Raw genomic sequence first — 24,560 nt, 5'->3', positions numbered from 1 at the left:
AAGTACAATATGTATTTATAGTGTTTCTGAGGAAATCCCTCCTTTTAATGCATTTTCTCGCAGAAAATGAGTCTCTCGCCATGGGAACATGGCTTTTTTGGAAAAAGCAAATTCTGGTCGAGAAATCGTGTTTTAAACAATAAAAACGAGTCCCGGCCTTATTTAGTTCAAATTTTTACTTTTGGTAAGCTAGCCCGTATTCATAACGCACTAAACCTTTTTATCGCGTTAAACGCCTTTTCTCGACAAGAAAAGCACCATTTCATCAAAAACAAACAAAACAAGAAAAATGAATCTATTCAACAAGTCTGCAACACGTCCTTAAGAGTTGCATGATTTCACACAATGTCAATGTGTAATTTCTCCAGTTCTGATTATTGTTTAGGTTGTTGGTAGCTTGGTCCAATGCCAAAACACAGTGAAATCTTTTTATGGCTTTAAACGCGTTTTCTCCTCGAGAGAAACATGATTTCACTAAAAACGTTATAGTTTAAACATGCCTGTTGTACATGTGTGCAAACACTCAGAGCCTTAAGATAGGGGTTTCACCAATGTGTTTTTTGGTGAGAAACCTTCTATTTCAAGGTTCTGTGCGTTTTCAGACAAGTACAATATATATTTATAGTGTTTCTGAGGAAATCCCTCCTTTTAATGCATTTTCTTGCAGAAAATGAGTCTCGCCATGGGAACATGGCTTTTTTGAAAAAGCATATTCTGGTCGAGAAATAGTGTTTTAAACAATGAGAACGACTCCCGGCCTTATTTAGTTCACATTTTTACTTTTGGTAAGCTAGCCCGTATTCATAACGCACTAAACCTTTTTATCGCGTTAAACGCCTTTTCTCGACAAGAAAAGCACCATTTCATCAAAAACAAACAAAACAAGAAAAATGAATCTATTCAGCAAGTCTGCAACACGTCCTTAAGAGTTGCATGATATCACACAATGTCAAAGTGTAATTTCTCCAGTTCTGATCATTGTTTAGGTTGTTGGTAGCTTAGTCCAATGCCAAAACACAGTGAAATCTTTTTATGGCTTTAAACGCGTTTTCTCCTCGAGAGAAAAATGATTTCACTAAAAACGTTATAGTTTAAACATGCCTGTTGTACATGTGTGCAAACACTCAGAGCCTTAAGATAGGGGTTTCACCAATGTGTTTTTTGGTGAGAAACCTTCTATTTCAAGGTTCTGTGCGTTTTCAGACAAGTACAATATGTATTTATAGTGTTTCTGAGGAAATCCCTCCTTTTAATGCATTTTCTCGCAGAAAATGAGTCTCTCGCCATGGGAACATGGCTTTTTTTGAAAAAGCATATTCTGGTCGAGAAATCGTGTTTTAAACAATAAAAACGAGTCCCGGCCTTATTTAGTTCACATTTTTACTTTTGGTAAGCTAGCCCGTATTCATAACGCACTAAACCTTTTTTTCGCGTTTAAACGCCTTTTCTCGACAAGAAAAGCACCATTCATCAAAAACAAACAAAACAACAAAAATGAATCTATTCAACAAGTCTGCAACACGTCCTTAAGAGTTGCATGATATCACACAATGTCAAAGTGTAATTTCTCCAGTTCTGATCATTGTTTAGGTTGTTGGTAGCTTAGTCCAATGCCAAAACACAGTGAAATCTTTTTATGGCTTTAAACGCGTTTTCTCCTCGAGAGAAACATGATTTCACTAAAAACGTTATAGTTTAAACATGCCTGTTGTACATGTGTGCAAACACTCAGAGCCTTAAGATAGGGGTTTCACCAATGTGTTTTTTGGTGAGAAACCTTCTATTTCAAGGTTCTGTGCGTTTTCAGACAAGTACAATATGTATTTATAGTGTTTCTGAGGAAATCCCTCCTTTTAATGCATTTTCTCGCAGAAAATGAGTCTCTCGCCATGGGAACATGGCTTTTTTTGAAAAAGCATATTCTGGTCGAGAAATCGTGTTTTAAATAATAAAAACGAGCCCCGGCCTTATTTAGTTCATATTTTTACTTTTCGTAAGCTAGCCCGTATTCATAACGCACTAAACCTTTTTATCGCGTTAAACGCCTTTTCTCGACAAGAAAAGCACCATTTCATCAAAAACAAACAAAACAAGAAAAATGAATCTATTCAACAAGTCTGCAACACGTCCTTAAGAGTTGCATGATATCACACAATGTCAAAGTGTAATTTCTCCAGTTCTGATCATTGTTTAGGTTGTTGGTAGCTTAGTCCAATGCCAAAACACAGTGAAATCTTTTTATGGCTTTAAACGCGTTTTCTCCTCGAGAGAAAAATGATTTCACTAAAAACGTTATAGTTTAAACATGCCAGTTGTACATGTGTGCAAACACTCAGAGCCTTAAGATAGGGGTTTCACCAATGTGTTTTTTGGTGAGATACCTTCTATTTCAAGATTCTGTGCGTTTTCATACAAGTACAATATGTATTTATAGTGTTTCTGATGAAATCCCTGCTTTTAATGCATTTTCTCACAGAAAATGAGTCTCTCACCATGGGAACATGGCTTTTTTGAAAAAGCATATTCTGGTCGAGAAATCGTGTTTTAAACAATGAGAACGACTCCCGGCCTTATTTAATTCACATTTTTACTTTTGGTAAGCTAGCCCGTATTCATAACGCACTAAACCTTTTTATCGCGTTAAACGGCTTTTCTCGACAAGAAAAGCACCATTTCATCAAAAACAAACAAAACAAGAAAAATGAATCTATTCAACAAGTCTGCAACACGTCCTTAAGAGCTGCATGATTTCATACAATGTCAATGTGTAATTTCTCCAGTTCTGATCATTGTTTAGGTTGTTGGTAGCTTGGTCCAATGCCAAAACACAGTGAAATCTTTTTATGGCTTTAAACGCGTTTTCTCCTCGAGAGAAACATGATTTCACTAAAAACGTTATAGTTTAAACATGCCTGTTGTACATGTGTGCAAACACTCAGAGCCTTAAGATAGGGGTTTCACCAATGTGTTTTTTGGTGAGAAACCTTCTATTTCAAGGTTCTGTGCGTTTTCAGACAAGTACAATATGTATTTATAGTGTTTCTGAGGAAATCCCTCCTTTTAATGCATTTTCTCGCAGAAAATGAGTCTCTCGCCATGGGAACATGGCTTTTTTTGAAAAAGCATATTCTGGTCGAGAAATCGTGTTTTAAACAATAAAAACGAGTCCCGGCCTTATTTAGTTCACATTTTTACTTTTGGTAAGCTAGCCCGTATTCATAACGCACTAAACCTTTTTATCGCGTTAAACGCCTTTTCTCGACAAGAAAAGCACCATTTCATCAAAAACAAACAAAACAAGAAAAATGAATCTATTCAACAAGTCTGCAACACGTCCTTAAGAGTTGCCTGATATCACACAATGTCAAAGTGTAATTTCTCCAGTTCTGATCATTGTTTAGGTTGTTGGTAGCTTAGTCCAATGCCAAAACACAGTGAAATCTTTTTATGGCTTTAAACGCGTTTTCTCCTCGAGAGAAAAATGATTTCACTAAAAACGTTATAGTTTAAACATGCCTGTTGTACATGTGTGCAAACACTCAGAGCCTTAAGATAGGGGTTTCACCAATGTGTTTTTTGGTGAGAAACCTTCTATTTCAAGATTCTGTGCGTTTTCATACAAGTACAATATGTATTTATAGTGTTTCTGAGGAAATCCCTGCTTTTAATGCATTTTCTCACAGAAAATGAGTCTCTCACCATGGGAACATGGCTTTTTTGAAAAAGCATATTCTGGTCGAGAAATCGTGTTTTAAACAATGAGAACGACTCCCGGCCTTATTTAGTTCACATTTTTACTTTTGGTAAGCTAGCCCGTATTCATAACGCACTAAACCTTTTTATCGCGTTAAACGCCTTTTCTCGACAAGAAAAGCACCATTTCATCAAAAACAAACAAAACAAGAAAAATGAATCTATTCAACAAGTCTGCAACACGTCCTTAAGAGTTGCATGATATCACACAATGTCAAAGTGTAATTTCTCCAGTTCTGATCATTGTTTAGGTTGTTGGTAGCTTAGACCAATGCCAAAACACAGTGAAATCTTTTTATGACTTTAAACGCGTTTTCTCCTCGAGAGAAACATGATTTCACTAAAAACGTTATAGTTTAAACATGCCTGTTGTACATGTGTGCAAACACTCAGAGCCTTAAGATAGGGGTTTCACCAATGTGTTTTTTGGTGAGAAACCTTCTATGTCAAGGTTCTGTGCGTTTTCAGACAAGTACAATATGTATTTATAGTGTTTCTGAGGAAATCCCTCCTTTTAATGCATTTTCTCGCAGAAAATGAGTCTCTCGCCATGGGAACATGGCTTTTTTTGAAAAAGCATATTCTGGTCGAGAAATCGTGTTTTAAACAATAAAAACGAGTCCCGGCCTTATTTAGTTCACATTTTTACTTTTGGTAAGCTAGCCCGTATTCATAACGCACTAAACCTTTTTATCGCGTTAAACGCCTTTTCTCGACAAGAAAAGCACCATTTCATCAAAAACAAACAAAACAAGAAAAATGAATCTATTCAACAAGTCTGCAACACATCCTTAAGAGTTGCATGATATCACACAATGTCAAAGTGTAATTTCTCCAGTTCTGATCATTGTTTAGGTTGTTGGTAGCTTAGTCCAATGCCAAAACACAGTGAAATCTTTTTATGGCTTTAAACGCGTTTTCTCCTCGAGAGAAAAATGATTTCACTAAAAACGTTTTAGTTTAAACATGCCAGTTGTACATGTGTGCAAACACTCAGAGCCTTAAGATAGGGGTTTCACCAATGTGTTTTTTGGTGAGATACCTTCTATTTCAAGATTCTGTGCGTTTTCATACAAGTACAATATGTATTTATAGTGTTTCTGATGAAATCCCTGCTTTTAATGCATTTTCTCACAGAAAATGAGTCTCTCACCATGGGAACATGGCTTTTTTGAAAAAGCATATTCTGGTCGAGAAATCGTGTTTTAAACAATGAGAACGACTCCCGGCCTTATTTAGTTCACATTTTTACTTTTGGTAAGCTAGCCCGTATTCATAACGCACTAAACCTTTTTATCGCGTTAAACGCCTTTTCTCGACAAGAAAAGCACCATTTCATCAAAAACAAACAAAACAAGAAAAATGAATCTATTCAACAAGTCTGCAACACGTCCTTAAGAGCTGCATGATTTCACACAATGTCAATGTGTAATTTCTCCAGTTCTGATCATTGTTTAGGTTGTTGGTAGCTTGGTCCAATGCCAAAACACAGTGAAATCTTTTTATGGCTTTAAACGCGTTTTCTCCTCGAGAGAAACATGATTTCACTAAAAACGTTATAGTTTAAACATGCCTGTTGTACATGTGTGCAAACACTCAGAGCCTTAAGATAGGGGTTTCACCAATGTGTTTTTTGGTGAGAAACCTTCTATTTCAAGGTTCTGTGCGTTTTCAGACAAGTACAATATGTATTTATAGTGTTTCTGAGGAAATCCCTCCTTTTAATGCATTTTCTCGCAGAAAATGAGTCTCTCGCCATGGGAACATGGCTTTTTTTGAAAAAGCATATTCTGGTCGAGAAATCGTGTTTTAAACAATAAAAACGAGTCCCGGCCTTATTTAGTTCACATTTTTACTTTTGGTAAGCTAGCCCGTATTCATAACGCACTAAACCTTTTTATCGCGTTAAACGCCTTTTCTCGACAAGAAAAGCACCATTTCATCAAAAACAAACAAAACAAGAAAAATGAATCTATTCAACAAGTCTGCAACACGTCCTTAAGAGTTGCATGATATCACACAATGTCAAAGTGTAATTTCTCCAGTTCTGATCATTGTTTAGGTTGTTGGTAGCTTAGTCCAATGCCAAAACACAGTGAAATCTTTTTATGGCTTTAAACGCGTTTTCTCCTCGAGAGAAAAATGATTTCACTAAAAACGTTTTAGTTTAAACATGCCAGTTGTACATGTGTGCAAACACTCAGAGCCTTAAGATAGGGGTTTCACCAATGTGTTTTTTGGTGAGATACCTTCTATTTCAAGATTCTGTGCGTTTTCATACAAGTACAATATGTATTTATAGTGTTTCTGATGAAATCCCTGCTTTTAATGCATTTTCTCACAGAAAATGAGTCTCTCACCATGGGAACATGGCTTTTTTGAAAAAGCATATTCTGGTCGAGAAATCGTGTTTTAAACAATGAGAACGACTCCCGGCCTTATTTAGTTCACATTTTTACTTTTGGTAAGCTAGCCCGTATTCATAACGCACTAAACCTTTTTATCGCGTTAAACGCCTTTTCTCGACAAGAAAAGCACCATTTCATCAAAAACAAACAAAACAAGAAAAATGAATCTATTCAACAAGTCTGCAACACGTCCTTAAGAGCTGCATGATTTCACACAATGTCAATGTGTAATTTCTCCAGTTCTGATCATTGTTTAGGTTGTTGGTAGCTTGGTCCAATGCCAAAACACAGTGAAATCTTTTTATGGCTTTAAACGCGTTTTCTCCTCGAGAGAAACATGATTTCACTAAAAACGTTATAGTTTAAACATGCCTGTTGTACATGTGTGCAAACACTCAGAGCCTTAAGATAGGGGTTTCACCAATGTGTTTTTTGGTGAGAAACCTTCTATTTCAAGGTTCTGTGCGTTTTCAGACAAGTACAATATGTATTTATAGTGTTTCTGAGGAAATCCCTCCTTTTAATGCATTTTCTCGCAGAAAATGAGTCTCTCGCCATGGGAACATGGCTTTTTTTGAAAAAGCAAATTCTGGTCGAGAAATCGTGTTTTAAACAATAAAAACGAGTCCCGGCCTTATTTAGTTCACATTTTTACTTTTGGTAAGCTAGCCCGTATTCATAACGCACTAAACCTTTTTATCGCGTTAAACGCCTTTTCTCGACAACAAAAGCACCATTTCATCAAAAACAAACAAAACAAGAAAAATGAATCTATTCAACAAGTCTGCAACACGTCCTTAAGAGTTGCATGATATCACACAATGTCAAAGTGTAATTTCTCCAGTTCTGATCATTGTTTAGGTTGTTGGTAGCTTAGTCCAATGCCAAAACACAGTGAAATCTTTTTATGGCTTTAAACGCGTTTTCTCCTCGAGAGAAAAATGATTTCACTAAAAACGTTATAGTTTAAACATGCCTGTTGTACATGTGTGCAAACACTCAGAGCCTTAAGATAGGGGTTTCACCAATGTGTTTTTTGGTGAGAAACCTTCTATTTCAAGATTCTGTGCGTTTTCATACAAGTACAATATGTATTTAGAGTGTTTCTGAGGAAATCCCTCCTTTTAATGCATTTTCTCGCAGAAAATGAGTCTTGCCATGGGAAGATGGCTTTTTTGAAAAAGCAAATTCTGGTCGAGAAATAGTGTTTTAAACAATGATAACGACTCCCGACCTTATTTAGTTCACATTTTTACTTTTGGTAAGCTAGCCCGTATTCATAACGCACTAAACCTTTTTATCGCGTTAAACGCCTTTTCTCGACAAGAAAAGCACAATTTCATCAAAAACAAACAAAACAAGAAAAATGAATCTATTCAACAAGTCTGCAACACGTCCTTAAGAGTTGCATGATATCACACAATGTCAAAGTGTAATTTCTCCAGTTCTGATCATTGTTTAGGTTGTTGGTAGCTTAGTCCAATGCCAAAACACAGTGAAATCTTTTTATGGCTTTAAACGCGTTTTCTCCTAAAGAGAAACATGATTTCACTAAAAACGTTATAGTTTAAACATGCCTGTTGTACATGTGTGCAAACACTCAGAGCCTTAAGATAGGGGTTTCACCAATGTGTTTTTTGGTGAGAAACCTTCTATTTCAAGGTTCTGTGCGTTTTCAGACAAGTACAATATGTATTTATAGTGTTTCTGAGGATATCCCTCCTTTTAATGCATTTTCTCGCAGAAAAGGAGTCTCTCGCCATGGGAACATGGCTTTTTTTGAAAAAGCATATTCTGGTCGAGAAATCGTGTTTTAAACAATAAAAACGAGTCCCGGCCTTATTTAGTTCACATTTTTACTTTTGGTAAGCTAGCCCGTATTCATAACGCACTAAACCTTTTTATCGCGTTAAACGCCTTTTCTCGACAAGAAAAGCACAATTTCATCAAAAACAAACAAAACAAGAAAAATGAATCTATTCAACAAGTCTGCAACACGTCCTTAAGAGTTGCATGATATCACACAATGTCAAAGTGTAATTTCTCCAGTTCTGATCATTGTTTAGGTTGTTGGTAGCTTAGTCTAATGCCAAAACACAGTGAAATCTTTTTATGGCTTTAAACGCGTTTTTTCCTCGAGAGAAACATGATTTCACTAAAAACGTTATAGTTTAAACATGCCTGTTGTACATGTGTGCAAACACTCAGAGCCTTAAGATAGGGGTTTCACCAATGTGTTTTTTGGTGAGAAACCTTCTATTTCAAGGTTCTGTGCGTTTTCAGACAAGTACAATATGTATTTATAGTGTTTCTGAGGAAATCCCTCCTTTTAATGCATTTTCTCGCAGAAAATGAGTCTCTCGCCATGGGAACATGGCTTTTTTTGAAAAAGCATATTCTGGTCGAGAAATCGTGTTTTAAACAATAAAAACGAGTCCCGGCCTTATTTAGTTCACATTTTTACTTTTGGTAAGCTAGCCCGTATTCATAACGCACTAAACCTTTTTATCGCGTTAAACGCCTTTTCTCGACAAGAAAAGCACAATTTCATCAAAAACAAACAAAACAAGAAAAATGAATCTATTCAACAAGTCTGCAACACGTCCTTAAGAGTTGCATGATATCACACAATGTCAAAGTGTACTTTCTCCAGTTCTGATCATTGTTTAGGTTGTTGGTAGCTTAGTCTAATGCCAAAACACAGTGAAATCTTTTTATGGCTTTAAACGCGTTTTCTCCTCGAGAGAAACATGATTTCACTAAAAACGTTATAGTTTAAACATGCCTGTTGTACACGTGTGCAAACACTCAGAGCCTTAAGATAGGGGTTTCACCAATGTGTTTTTTGGTGAGAAACCTTCTATTTCAAGGTTCTGTGCGTTTTCAGACAAGTACAATATGTATTTATAGTGTTTCTGAGGAAATCCCTCCTTTTAATGCATTTTCTCGCAGAAAATGAGTCTCTCGCCATGGGAACATGGCTTTTTTGGAAAAAGCAAATTCTGGTCGAGAAATCGTGTTTTAAACAATAAAAACGAGTCCCGGCCTTATTTAGTTCACATTTTTACTTTTCGTAAGCTAGCCCGTATTCATAACGCACTAAACCTTTTTATCTTGTTAAACGCCTTTTCTCGACAAGAAAAGCACAATTTCATCAAAAACAAACAAAACAAGAAAAATGAATCTATTCAACAAGTCTGCAACACGTCCTTAAGAGTTGCATGATATCACACAATGTCAAAGTGTAATTTCTCCAGTTCTGATCATTGTTTAGGTTGTTGGTAGCTTAGTCTAATGCCAAAACACAGTGAAATCTTTTTATGGCTTTAAACGCGTTTTCTCCTCGAGAGAAACATGATTTCACTAAAAACGTTATAGTTTAAACATGCCTGTTGTACACGTGTGCAAACACTCAGAGCCTTAAGATAGGGGTTTCACCAATGTGTTTTTTGGTGAGAAACCTTCTATTTCAAGGTTCTGTGCGTTTTCAGACAAGTACAATATGTATTTATAGTGTTTCTGAGGAAATCCCTCCTTTTAATGCATTTTCTCGCAGAAAATGAGTCTCTCGCCATGGGAACATGGCTTTTTTGGAAAAAGCAAATTCTGGTCGAGAAATCGTGTTTTAAACAATAAAAACGAGTCCCGGCCTTATTTAGTTCAAATTTTTACTTTTGGTAAGCTAGCCCGTATTCATAACGCACTAAACCTTTTTATCGCGTTAAACGCCTTTTCTCGACAAGAAAAGCACCATTTCATCAAAAACAAACAAAACAAGAAAAATGAATCTATTCAACAAGTCTGCAACACGTCCTTAAGAGTTGCATGATTTCACACAATGTCAATGTGTAATTTCTCCAGTTCTGATTATTGTTTAGGTTGTTGGTAGCTTGGTCCAATGCCAAAACACAGTGAAATCTTTTTATGGCTTTAAACGCGTTTTCTCCTCGAGAGAAACATGATTTCACTAAAAACGTTATAGTTTAAACATGCCTGTTGTACATGTGTGCAAACACTCAGAGCCTTAAGATAGGGGTTTCACCAATGTGTTTTTTGGTGAGAAACCTTCTATTTCAAGGTTCTGTGCGTTTTCAGACAAGTACAATATATATTTATAGTGTTTCTGAGGAAATCCCTCCTTTTAATGCATTTTCTTGCAGAAAATGAGTCTCGCCATGGGAACATGGCTTTTTTGAAAAAGCATATTCTGGTCGAGAAATAGTGTTTTAAACAATGAGAACGACTCCCGGCCTTATTTAGTTCACATTTTTACTTTTGGTAAGCTAGCCCGTATTCATAACGCACTAAACCTTTTTATCGCGTTAAACGCCTTTTCTCGACAAGAAAAGCACCATTTCATCAAAAACAAACAAAACAAGAAAAATGAATCTATTCAGCAAGTCTGCAACACGTCCTTAAGAGTTGCATGATATCACACAATGTCAAAGTGTAATTTCTCCAGTTCTGATCATTGTTTAGGTTGTTGGTAGCTTAGTCCAATGCCAAAACACAGTGAAATCTTTTTATGGCTTTAAACGCGTTTTCTCCTCGAGAGAAAAATGATTTCACTAAAAACGTTATAGTTTAAACATGCCTGTTGTACATGTGTGCAAACACTCAGAGCCTTAAGATAGGGGTTTCACCAATGGGTTTTTCGTGAGAAACCTTCTATTTCAAGGTTCTGTGCGTTTTCAGACAAGTACAATATGTATTTATAGTGTTTCTGAGGAAATCCCTCCTTTTAATGCATTTTCTCGCAGAAAATGAGTCTCTCGCCATGGGAACATGGCTTTTTTTGAAAAAGCATATTCTGGTCGAGAAATCGTGTTTTAAACAATAAAAACGAGTCCCGGCCTTATTTAGTTCACATTTTTACTTTTGGTAAGCTAGCCCGTATTCATAACGCACTAAACCTTTTTTTCGCGTTTAAACGCCTTTTCTCGACAAGAAAAGCACCATTCATCAAAAACAAACAAAACAACAAAAATGAATCTATTCAACAAGTCTGCAACACGTCCTTAAGAGTTGCATGATATCACACAATGTCAAAGTGTAATTTCTCCAGTTCTGATCATTGTTTAGGTTGTTGGTAGCTTAGTCCAATGCCAAAACACAGTGAAATCTTTTTATGGCTTTAAACGCGTTTTCTCCTCGAGAGAAACATGATTTCACTAAAAACGTTATAGTTTAAACATGCCTGTTGTACATGTGTGCAAACACTCAGAGCCTTAAGATAGGGGTTTCACCAATGTGTTTTTTGGTGAGAAACCTTCTATTTCAAGGTTCTGTGCGTTTTCAGACAAGTACAATATGTATTTATAGTGTTTCTGAGGAAATCCCTCCTTTTAATGCATTTTCTCGCAGAAAATGAGTCTCTCGCCATGGGAACATGGCTTTTTTTGAAAAAGCATATTCTGGTCGAGAAATCGTGTTTTAAATAATAAAAACGAGCCCCGGCCTTATTTAGTTCATATTTTTACTTTTCGTAAGCTAGCCCGTATTCATAACGCACTAAACCTTTTTATCGCGTTAAACGCCTTTTCTCGACAAGAAAAGCACCATTTCATCAAAAACAAACAAAACAAGAAAAATGAATCTATTCAACAAGTCTGCAACACGTCCTTAAGAGTTGCATGATTTCACACAATGTCAATGTGTAATTTCTCCAGTTCTGATTATTGTTTAGGTTGTTGGTAGCTTGGTCCAATGCCAAAACACAGTGAAATCTTTTTATGGCTTTAAACGCGTTTTCTCCTCGAGAGAAACATGATTTCACTAAAAACGTTATAGTTTAAACATGCCTGTTGTACATGTGTGCAAACACTCAGAGCCTTAAGATAGGGGTTTCACCAATGTGTTTTTTGGTGAGAAACCTTCTATTCCAAGGTTCTGTGCGTTTTCAGACAAGTACAATATGTATTTATAGGGTTTCTGAGGAAATCCCTCCTTTTAATGCATTTTCTCGCAGAAAATGAGTCTCTCGCCATGGGAACATGGCTTTTTTTGAAAAAGCATATTCTGGTCGAGAAATCGTGTTTTAAACAATAAAAACGAGTCCCGGCCTTATTTGGTTCACATTTTTACTTTTGGTAAGCTAGCCCGTATTCATAACGCACTAAACCTTTTTATCGCGTTAAACGCCTTTTCTCGACAAGAAAAGCACCATTTCATCAAAAACAAACAAAACAAGAAAAATGAATCTATTCAACAAGTCTGCAACACGTCCTTAAGAGTTGCATGATATCACACAATGTCAAAGTGTAATTTCTCCAGTTCTGATCATTGTTTAGGTTGTTGGTAGCTTAGTCTAATGCCAAAACACAGTGAAATCTTTTTATGGCTTTAAACGCGTTTTCTCCTCGAGAGAAACATGATTTCACTAAAAACGTTATAGTTTAAACATGCCTGTTGTACATGTGTGCAAACACTCAGAGCCTTAAGATAGGGGTTTCACCAATGTGTTTTTTGGTGAGAAACCTTCTATTTCAAGATTCTGTGCGTTTTCATACAAGTACAATATGTATTTATAGTGTTTCTGATGAAATCCCTCCTTTTAATGCATTTTCTCACAGAAAATGAGTCTCTCACCATGGGAACATGGCTTTTTTGAAAAAGCATATTCTGGTCGAGAAATCGTGTTTTAAACAATGAGAACGACTCCCGGCCTTATTTAATTCACATTTTTACTTTTGGTAAGCTAGCCCGTATTCATAACGCACTAAACCCTTTTATCGCGTTAAACGCCTTTTCTCGACAAGAAAAGCACCATTTCATCAAAAACAAACAAAACAAGAAAAATGAATCTATTCAACAAGTCTGCAACACGTCCTTAAGAGTTGCATGATTTCACACAATGTCAATGTGTAATTTCTCCAGTTCTGATTATTGTTTAGGTTGTTGGTAGCTTGGTCCAATGCCAAAACACAGTGAAATCTTTTTATGGCTTTAAACGCGTTTTCTCCTCGAGAGAAACATGATTTCACTAAAAACGTTATAGTTTAAACATGCCTGTTGTACATGTGTGCAAACACTCAGAGCCTTAAGATAGGGGTTTCACCAATGTGTTTTTTGGTGAGAAACCTTCTATTTCAAGGTTCTGTGCGTTTTCAGACAAGTACAATATATATTTATAGTGTTTCTGAGGAAATCCCTCCTTTTAATGCATTTTCTTGCAGAAAATGAGTCTCGCCATGGGAACATGGCTTTTTTGAAAAAGCATATTCTGGTCGAGAAATAGTGTTTTAAACAATGAGAACGACTCCCGGCCTTATTTAGTTCACATTTTTACTTTTGGTAAGCTAGCCCGTATTCATAACGCACTAAACCTTTTTATCGCGTTTAAACGCCTTTTCTCGACAAGAAAAGCACCATTCATCAAAAACAAACAAAACAACAAAAATGAATCTATTCAACAAGTCTGCAACACGTCCTTAAGAGTTGCATGATATCACACAATGTCAAAGTGTAATTTCTCCAGTTCTGATCATTGTTTAGGTTGTTGGTAGCTTAGTCCAATGCCAAAACACAGTGAAATCTTTTTATGGCTTTAAACGCGTTTTCTCCTCGAGAGAAACATGATTTCACTAAAAACGTTATAGTTTAAACATGCCTGTTGTACATGTGTGCAAACACTCAGAGCCTTAAGATAGGGGTTTCACCAATGTGTTTTTTGGTGAGAAACCTTCTATTTCAAGGTTCTGTGCGTTTTCAGACAAGTACAATATGTATTTATAGTGTTTCTGAGGAAATCCCTCCTTTTAATGCATTTTCTCGCAGAAAATGAGTCTCTCGCCATGGGAACATGGCTTTTTTTGAAAAAGCATATTCTGGTCGAGAAATCGTGTTTTAAACAATAAAAACGAGCCCCGGCCTTATTTAGTTCATATTTTTACTTTTCGTAAGCTAGCCCGTATTCATAACGCACTAAACCTTTTTATCTTGTTAAACGCCTTTTCTCGACAAGAAAAGCACCATTTCATCAAAAACAAACAAAACAACAAAAATGAATCTATTCAACAAGTCTGCAACACGTCCTTAAGAGTTGCATGATATCACACAATGTCAAAGTGTAATTTCTCCAGTTCTGATCATTGTTTAGGTTGTTGGTAGCTTAGTCTAATGCCAAAACACAGTGAAATCTTTTTATGGCTTTAAACGCGTTTTCTCCTCGAGAGAAACATGATTTCACTAAAAACGTTATAGTTTAAACATGCCTGTTGTACATGTGTGCAAACACTCAGAGCCTTAAGATAGGGGTTTCACCAATGTGTTTTTTGGTGAGAAACCTTCTATTTCAAGATTCTGTGCGTTTTCATACAAGTACAATATGTATTTATAGTGTTTCTGATGAAATCCCTCCTTTTAATGCATTTTCTCACAGAAAATGAGTCTCTCACCATGGGAACATGGCTTTTTTGAAAAAGCATATTCTGGTCGAGAAATCGTGTTTTAAACAATGAGAACGACTCCCGGCCTTATTTAATTCACATTTTTACTTTTGGTAAGCTAGCCCGTATTCATAACGCACTAAACCCTTTTATCGCGTTAAACGCCTTTTCTCGACAAGAAAAGCACCATTTCATCAAAAACAAACAAAACAAGAAAAATGAATCTATTCAACAAGTCTGCAACACGTCCTTAAGAGTTGCATGATTTCACACAATGTCAATGTGTAATTTCTCCAGTTCTGGTTATTGTTTAGGTTGTTGGTAGCTTGGTCCAATGCCAAAACACAGTGAAATCTTTTTATGGCTTTAAACGCGTTTTCTCCTCGAGAGAAACATGATTTCACTAAAAACGTTATAGTTTAAACATGCCTGTTGTACATGTGTGCAAACACTCAGAGCCTTAAGATAGGGGTTTCACCAATGTGTTTTTTGGTGAGAAACCTTCTATTTCAAGGTTCTGTGCGTTTTCAGACAAGTACAATATGTATTTATAGTGTTTCTGAGGAAATCCCTCCTTTTAATGCATTTTCTCGCAGAAAATGAGTCTCTCGCCATGGGAACATGGCTTTTTTTGAAAAAGCATATTCTGGTCGAGAAATCGTGTTTTAAACAATAAAAACGAGTCCCGGCCTTATTTAGTTCACATTTTTACTTTTGGTAAGCTAGCCCGTATTCATAACGCACTAAACCTTTTTATCGCGTTAAACGCCTTTTCTCGACAACAAAAGCACCATTTCATCAAAAACAAACAAAACAAGAAAAATGAATCTATTCAACAAGTCTGCAACACGTCCTTAAGAGTTGCATGATATCACACAATGTCAAAGTGTAATTTCTCCAGTTCTGATCATTGTTTAGGTTGTTGGTAGCTTAGTCCAATGCCAAAACACAGTGAAATCTTTTTATGGCTTTAAACGCGTTTTCTCCTCGAGAGAAAAATGATTTCACTAAAAACGTTATAGTTTAAACATGCCTGTTGTACATGTGTGCAAACACTCAGAGCCTTAAGATAGGGGTTTCACCAATGTGTTTTTTGGTGAGAAACCTTCTATTTCAAGATTCTGTGCGTTTTCATACAAGTACAATATGTATTTAGAGTGTTTCTGAGGAAATCCCTCCTTTTAATGCATTTTCTCGCAGAAAATGAGTCTTGCCATGGGAACATGGCTTTTTTGAAAAAGCAAATTCTGGTCGAGAAATAGTGTTTTAAACAATGATAACGACTCCCGACCTTATTTAGTTCACATTTTTACTTTTGGTAAGCTAGCCCGTATTCATAACGCACTAAACCTTTTTATCGCGTTAAACGCCTTTTCTCGACAAGAAAAGCACAATTTCATCAAAAACAAACAAAACAAGAAAAATGAAACTATTCAACAAGTCTGCAACACGTCCTTAAGAGTTGCATGATATCACACAATGTCAAAGTGTAATTTCTCCAGTTCTGATCATTGTTTAGGTTGTTGGTAGCTTAGTCCAATGCCAAAACACAGTGAAATCTTTTTATGGCTTTAAACGCGTTTTCTCCTCGAGAGAAACATGATTTCACTAAAAACGTTATAGTTTAAACATGCCTGTTGTACATGTGTGCAAACACTCAGAGCCTTAAGATAGGGGTTTCACCAATGTGTTTTTTGGTGAGAAACGTTCTATTTCAAGGTTCTGTGCGTTTTCAGACAAGTACAATATGTATTTATAGTGTTTCTGAGGAAATCCCTCCTTTTAATGCATTTTCTCGCAGAAAAGGAGTCTCTCGCCATGGGAACATGGCTTTTTTTGAAAAAGCATATTCTGGTCGAGAAATCGTGTTTTAAACAATAAAAACGAGTCCCGGCCTTATTTAGTTCACATTTTTACTTTTGGTAAGCTAGCCCGTATTCATAACGCACTAAACCTTTTTATCGCGTTAAACGCCTTTTCTCGACAAGAAAAGCACCATTTCATCAAAAACAAACAAAACAACAAAAATGAATCTATTCAACAAGTCTGCAACACGTCCTTAAGAGTTGCATGATATCACACAATGTCAAAGTGTAATTTCTCCAGTTCTGATCATTGTTTATGTTGTTGGTAGCTTAGTCCAATGCCAAAACACAGTGAAATCTTTTTATGGCTTTAAACGCGTTTTCTCCTCGAGAGAAACATGATTTCACTAAAAACGTTATAGTTTAAACATGCCTGTTGTACATGTGTGCAAACACTCAGAGCCTTAAGATAGGGGTTTCACCAATGTGTTTTTTGGTGAGAAACCTTCTATTTCAAGGTTCTGTGCGTTTTCAGACAAGTACAATATGTATTTATAGTGTTTCTGAGGATATCCCTCCTTTTAATGCATTTTCTCGCAGAAAATGAGTCTCTCGCCATGGGAACATGGCTTTTTTTGAAAAAGCATATTCTGGTCGAGAAATCGTGTTTTAAACAATAAAAACGAGTCCCGGCCTTATTTAGTTCACATTTTTACTTTTGGTAAGCTAGCCCGTATTCATAACGCACTAAACCTTTTTATCGCGTTAAACGCCTTTTCTCGACAAGAAAAGCACAATTTCATCAAAAACAAACAAAACAAGAAAAATGAATCTATTCAACAAGTCTGCAACACGTCCTTAAGAGTTGCATGATATCACACAATGTCAAAGTGTAATTTCTCCAGTTCTGATCATTGTTTAGGTTGTTGGTAGCTTAGTCTAATGCCAAAACACAGTGAAATCTTTTTATGGCTTTAAACGCGTTTTTTCCTCGAGAGAAACATGATTTCACTAAAAACGTTATAGTTTAAACATGCCTGTTGTACATGTGTGCAAACACTCAGAGCCTTAAGATAGGGGTTTCACCAATGTGTTTTTTGGTGAGAAACCTTCTATTTCAAGGTTCTGTGCGTTTTCAGACAAGTACAATATGTATTTATAGTGTTTCTGAGGAAATCCCTCCTTTTAATGCATTTTCTCGCAGAAAATGAGTCTCTCGCCATGGGAACATGGCTTTTTTTGAAAAAGCATATTCTGGTCGAGAAATCGTGTTTTAAACAATAAAAACGAGTCCCGGCCTTATTTGGTTCACATTTTTACTTTTGGTAAGCTAGCCCGTATTCATAACGCACTAAACCTTTTTATCGCGTTAAACGCCTTTTCTCGACAAGAAAAGCACCATTTCATCAAAAACAAACAAAACAAGAAAAATGAATCTATTCAACAAGTCTGCAACACGTCCTTAAGAGTTGCATGATTTCACACAATGTCAATGTGTAATTTCTCCAGTTCTGATTATTGTTTAGGTTGTTGGTAGCTTGGTCCAATGCCAAAACACAGTGAAATCTTTTTATGGCTTTAAACGCGTTTTCTCCTCGAGAGAAACATGATTTCACTAAAAACGTTATAGTTTAAACATGCCTGTTGTACATGTGTGCAAACACTCAGAGCCTTAAGATAGGGGTTTCACCAATGTGTTTTTTGGTGAGAAACCTTCTATTTCAAGGTTCTGTGCGTTTTCAGACAAGTACAATATATATTTATAGTGTTTCTGAGGAAATCCCTCCTTTTAATGCATTTTCTTGCAGAAAATGAGTCTCGCCATGGGAACATGGCTTTTTTGAAAAAGCATATTCTGGTCGAGAAATAGTGTTTTAAACAATGAGAACGACTCCCGGCCTTATTTAGTTCACATTTTTACTTTTGGTAAGCTAGCCCGTATTCATAACGCACTAAACCTTTTTATCGCGTTTAAACGCCTTTTCTCGACAAGAAAAGCACCATTCATCAAAAACAAACAAAACAACAAAAATGAATCTATTCAACAAGTCTGCAACACGTCCTTAAGAGTTGCATGATATCACACAATGTCAAAGTGTAATTTCTCCAGTTCTGATCATTGTTTAGGTTGTTGGTAGCTTAGTCCAATGCCAAAACACAGTGAAATCTTTTTATGGCTTTAAACGCGTTTTCTCCTCGAGAGAAACATGATTTCACTAAAAACGTTATAGTTTAAACATGCCTGTTGTACATGTGTGCAAACACTCAGAGCCTTAAGATAGGGGTTTCACCAATGTGTTTTTTGGTGAGAAACCTTCTATTTCAAGGTTCTGTGCGTTTTCAGACAAGTACAATATGTATTTATAGTGTTTCTGAGGAAATCCCTCCTTTTAATGCATTTTCTCGCAGAAAATGAGTCTCTCGCCATGGGAACATGGCTTTTTTTGAAAAAGCATATTCTGGTCGAGAAATCGTGTTTTAAACAATAAAAACGAGCCCCGGCCTTATTTAGTTCATATTTTTACTTTTCGTAAGCTAGCCCGTATTCATAACGCACTAAACCTTTTTATCTTGTTAAACGCCTTTTCTCGACAAGAAAAGCACCATTTCATCAAAAACAAACAAAACAAGAAAAATGAATCTATTCAACAAGTCTGCAACACGTCCTTAAGAGTTGCATGATTTCACACAATGTCAATGTGTAATTTCTCCAGTTCTGATTATTGTTTAGGTTGTTGGTAGCTTGGTCCAATGCCAAAACACAGTGAAATCTTTTCATGGCTTTAAACGCGTTTTCTCCTCGAGAGAAACATGATTTCACTAAAAACGTTATAGTTTAAACATGCCTGTTGTACATGTGTGCAAACACTCAGAGCCTTAAGATAGGGGTTTCACCAATGTGTTTTTTGGTGAGAAACCTTCTATTCCAAGGTTCTGTGCGTTTTCAGACAAGTACAATATGTATTTATAGGGTTTCTGAGGAAATCCCTCCTTTTAATGCATTTTCTCACAGAAAATGAGTCTCTCACCATGGGAACATGGCTTTTTTGAAAAAGCATATTCTGGTCGAGAAATCGTGTTTTAAACAATAAAAACGACTCCCGGCCTTATTTAATTCACATTTTTACTTTTGGTAAGCTAGCCCGTATTCATAACGCACTAAACCCTTTTATCGCGTTAAACGCCTTTTCTCGACAAGAAAAGCACCATTTCATCAAAAACAAACAAAACAAGAAAAATGAATCTATTCAACAAGTCTGCAACACGTCCTTAAGAGTTGCATGATTTCACACAATGTCAATGTGTAATTTCTCCAGTTCTGGTTATTGTTTAGGTTGTTGGTAGCTTGGTCCAATGCCAAAACACAGTGAAATCTTTTTATGGCTTTAAACGCGTTTTCTCCTCGAGAGAAACATGATTTCACTAAAAACGTTATAGTTTAAACATGCCTGTTGTACATGTGTGCAAACACTCAGAGCCTTAAGATAGGGGTTTCACCAATGTGTTTTTTGGTGAGAAACCTTCTATTTCAAGGTTCTGTGCGTTTTCAGACAAGTACAATATGTATTTATAGTGTTTCTGAGGAAATCCCTCCTTTTAATGCATTTTCTCGCAGAAAATGAGTCTCTCGCCATGGGAACATGGCTTTTTTTGAAAAAGCATATTCTGGTCGAGAAATCGTGTTTTAAACAATAAAAACGAGCCCCGGCCTTATTTAGTTTATATTTTTACTTTTCGTAAGCTAGCCCGTATTCATAACGCACTAAACCTTTTTATCTTGTTAAACGCCTTTTCTCGACAAGAAAAGCACCATTTCATCAAAAACAAACAAAACAAGAAAAATGAATCTATTCAACAAGTCTGCAACACGTCCTTAAGAGTTGCATGATTTCACACAATGTCAATGTGTAATTTCTCCAGTTCTGATTATTGTTTAGGTTGTTGGTAGCTTGGTCCAATGCCAAAACACAGTGAAATCTTTTTATGGCTTTAAACGCGTTTTCTCCTCGAGAGAAACATGATTTCACTAAAAACGTTATAGTTTAAACATGCCTGTTGTACATGTGTGCAAACACTCAGAGCCTTAAGATAGGGGTTTCACCAATGTGTTTTTTGGTGAGAAACCTTCTATTCCAAGGTTCTGTGCGTTTTCAGACAAGTACAATATGTATTTATAGGGTTTCTGAGGAAATCCCTCCTTTTAATGCATTTTCTCGCAGAAAATGAGTCTCTCGCCATGGGAACATGGCTTTTTTTGAAAAAGCATATTCTGGTCGAGAAATCGTGTTTTAAACAATAAAAACGAGTCCCGGCCTTATTTGGTTCACATTTTTACTTTTGGTAAGCTAGCCCGTATTCATAACGCACTAAACCTTTTTATCGCGTTAAACGCCTTTTCTCGACAAGAAAAGCACCATTTCATCAAAAACAAACAAAACAACAAAAATGAATCTATTCAACAAGTCTGCAACACGTCCTTAAGAGTTGCATGATATCACACAATGTCAAAGTGTAATTTCTCCAGTTCTGATCATTGTTTAGGTTGTTGGTAGCTTAGTCTAATGCCAAAACACAGTGAAATCTTTTTATGGCTTTAAACGCGTTTTCTCCTCGAGAGAAACATGATTTCACTAAAAACGTTATAGTTTAAACATGCCTGTTGTACATGTGTGCAAACACTCAGAGCCTTAAGATAGGGGTTTCACCAATGTGTTTTTTGGTGAGAAACCTTCTATTTCAAGATTCTGTGCGTTTTCATACAAGTACAATATGTATTTATAGTGTTTCTGATGAAATCCCTCCTTTTAATGCATTTTCTCACAGAAAATGAGTCTCTCACCATGGGAACATGGCTTTTTTGAAAAAGCATATTCTGGTCGAGAAATCGTGTTTTAAACAATGAGAACGACTCCCGGCCTTATTTAATTCACATTTTTACTTTTGGTAAGCTAGCCCGTATTCATAACGCACTAAACCCTTTTATCGCGTTAAACGCCTTTTCTCGACAAGAAAAGCACCATTTCATCAAAAACAAACAAAACAAGAAAAATGAATCTATTCAACAAGTCTGCAACACGTCCTTAAGAGTTGCATGATTTCACACAATGTCAATGTGTAATTTCTCCAGTTCTGATTATTGTTTAGGTTGTTGGTAGCTTGGTCCAATGCCAAAACACAGTGAAATCTTTTTATGGCTTTAAACGCGTTTTCTCCTCGAGAGAAACATGATTTCACTAAAAACGTTATAGTTTAAACATGCCTGTTGTACATGTGTGCAAACACTCAGAGCCTTAAGATAGGGGTTTCACCAATGTGTTTTTTGGTGAGAAACCTTCTATTTCAAGGTTCTGTGCGTTTTCAGACAAGTACAATATATATTTATAGTGTTTCTGAGGAAATCCCTCCTTTTAATGCATTTTCTTGCAGAAAATGAGTCTCGCCATGGGAACATGGCTTTTTTGAAAAAGCATATTCTGGTCGAGAAATAGTGTTTTAAACAATGAGAACGACTCCCGGCCTTATTTAGTTCACATTTTTACTTTTGGTAAGCTAGCCCGTATTCATAACGCACTAAACCTTTTTATCGCGTTTAAACGCCTTTTCTCGACAAGAAAAGCACCATTCATCAAAAACAAACAAAACAACAAAAATGAATCTATTCAACAAGTCTGCAACACGTCCTTAAGAGTTGCATGATATCACACAATGTCAAAGTGTAATTTCTCCAGTTCTGATCATTGTTTAGGTTGTTGGTAGCTTAGTCCAATGCCAAAACACAGTGAAATCTTTTTATGGCTTTAAACGCGTTTTCTCCTCGAGAGAAACATGATTTCACTAAAAACGTTATAGTTTAAACATGCCTGTTGTACATGTGTGCAAACACTCAGAGCCTTAAGATAGGGGTTTCACCAATGTGTTTTTTGGTGAGAAACCTTCTATTTCAAGGTTCTGTGCGTTTTCAGACAAGTACAATATGTATTTATAGTGTTTCTGAGGAAATCCCTCCTTTTAATGCATTTTCTCGCAGAAAATGAGTCTCTCGCCATGGGAACATGGCTTTTTTTGAAAAAGCATATTCTGGTCGAGAAATCGTGTTTTAAACAATAAAAACGAGCCCCGGCCTTATTTAGTTCATATTTTTACTTTTCGTAAGCTAGCCCGTATTCATAACGCACTAAACCTTTTTATCGCGTTAAACGCCTTTTCTCGACAAGAAAAGCACCATTTCATCAAAAACAAACAAAACAAGAAAAATGAATCTATTCAGCAAGTCTGCAACACGTCCTTAAGAGTTGCATGATATCACACAATGTCAAAGTGTAATTTCTCCAGTTCTGATCATTGTTTAGGTTGTTGGTATCTTAGTCCAATGCCAAAACACAGTGAAATCTTTTTATGGCTTTAAACGCGTTTTCTCCTCGAGAGAAACATGATTTCACTAAAAACGTTATAGTTTAAACATGCCTGTTGTACATGTGTGCAAACACTCAGAGCCTTAAGATAGGGGTTTCACCAATGTGTTTTTTGGTGAGAAACCTTCTATTTCAAGGTTCTGTGCGTTTTCAGACAAGTACAATATGTATTTATAGTGTTTCTGAGGAAATCCCTCCTTTTAATGCATTTTCTCGCAGAAAATGAGTCTCTCGCCATGGGAACATGGCTTTTTTTGAAAAAGCATATTCTGGTCGAGAAATCGTGTTTTAAACAATAAAAACGAGCCCCGGCCTTATTTAGTTCATATTTTTACTTTTCGTAAGCTAGCCCGTATTCATAACGCACTAAACCTTTTTATCGCGTTAAACGCCTTTTCTCGACAAGAAAAGCACCATTTCATCAAAAACAGACAAAACAAGAAAAATGAATCTATTCAACAAGTCTGCAACACGTCCTTAAGAGTTACATGATTTCACACAATGTCAATGTGTAATTTCTCCAGTTCTGATTATTGTTTAGGTTGTTGGTAGCTTGGTCCAATGCCAAAACACAGTGAAATCTTTTTATGGCTTTAAACGCGTTTTCTCCTCGAGAGAAACATGATTTCACTAAAAACGTTATAGTTTAAACATGCCTGTTGTACATGTGTGCAAACACTCAGAGCCTTAAGATAGGGGTTTCACCAATGTGTTTTTTGGTGAGAAACCTTCTATTCCAAGGTTCTGTGCGTTTTCAGACAAGTACAATATGTATTTATAGGGTTTCTGAGGAAATCCCTCCTTTTAATGCATTTTCTCGCAGAAAATGAGTCTCTCGCCATGGGAACATGGCTTTTTTTGAAAAAGCATATTCTGGTCGAGAAATCGTGTTTTAAACAATAAAAACGAGTCCCGGCCTTATTTGGTTCACATTTTTACTTTTGGTAAGCTAGCCCGTATTCATAACGCACTAAACCTTTTTATCGCGTTAAACGCCTTTTCTCGACAAGAAAAGCACCATTTCATCAAAAACAAACAAAACAACAAAAATGAATCTATTCAACAAGTCTGCAACACGTCCTTAAGAGTTGCATGATATCACACAATGTCAAAGTGTAATTTCTCCAGTTCTGATCATTGTTTAGGTTGTTGGTAGCTTAGTCCAATGCCAAAACACAGTGAAATCTTTTTATGGCTTTAAACGCGTTTTCTCCTCGAGAGAAACATGATTTCACTAAAAACGTTATAGTTTAAACATGCCTGTTGTACATGTGTGCAAACACTCAGAGCCTTAAGATAGGGGTTTCACCAATGTGTTTTTTGGTGAGAAACCTTCTATTTCAAGGTTCTGTGCGTTTTCAGACAAGTACAATATGTATTTATAGTGTTTCTGAGGAAATCCCTCCTTTTAATGCATTTTCTCGCAGAAAATGAGTCTCTCGCCATGGGAACATGGCTTTTTTTGAAAAAGCATATTCTGGTCGAGAAATCGTGTTTTAAACAATAAAAACGAGCCCCGGCCTTATTTAGTTCATATTTTTACTTTTCGTAAGCTAGCCCGTATTCATAACGCACTAAACCTTTTTATCGCGTTAAACGCCTTTTCTCGACAAGAAAAGCACCATTTCATCAAAAACAAACAAAACAAGAAAAATGAATCTATTCAACAAGTCTGCAACACGTCCTTAAGAGTTACATGATTTCACACAATGTCAATGTGTAATTTCTCCAGTTCTGATTATTGTTTAGGTTGTTGGTAGCTTGGTCCAATGCCAAAACACAGTGAAATCTTTT

This window comes from Lampris incognitus, chromosome 9 (genome assembly GCF_029633865.1).
Source record: "Lampris incognitus isolate fLamInc1 chromosome 9, fLamInc1.hap2, whole genome shotgun sequence".
In the NCBI taxonomy this organism is placed as follows: Eukaryota; Metazoa; Chordata; class Actinopteri; order Lampriformes; family Lampridae; genus Lampris; species Lampris incognitus.
Note: the sequence above shows the minus strand (reverse complement) of the source record.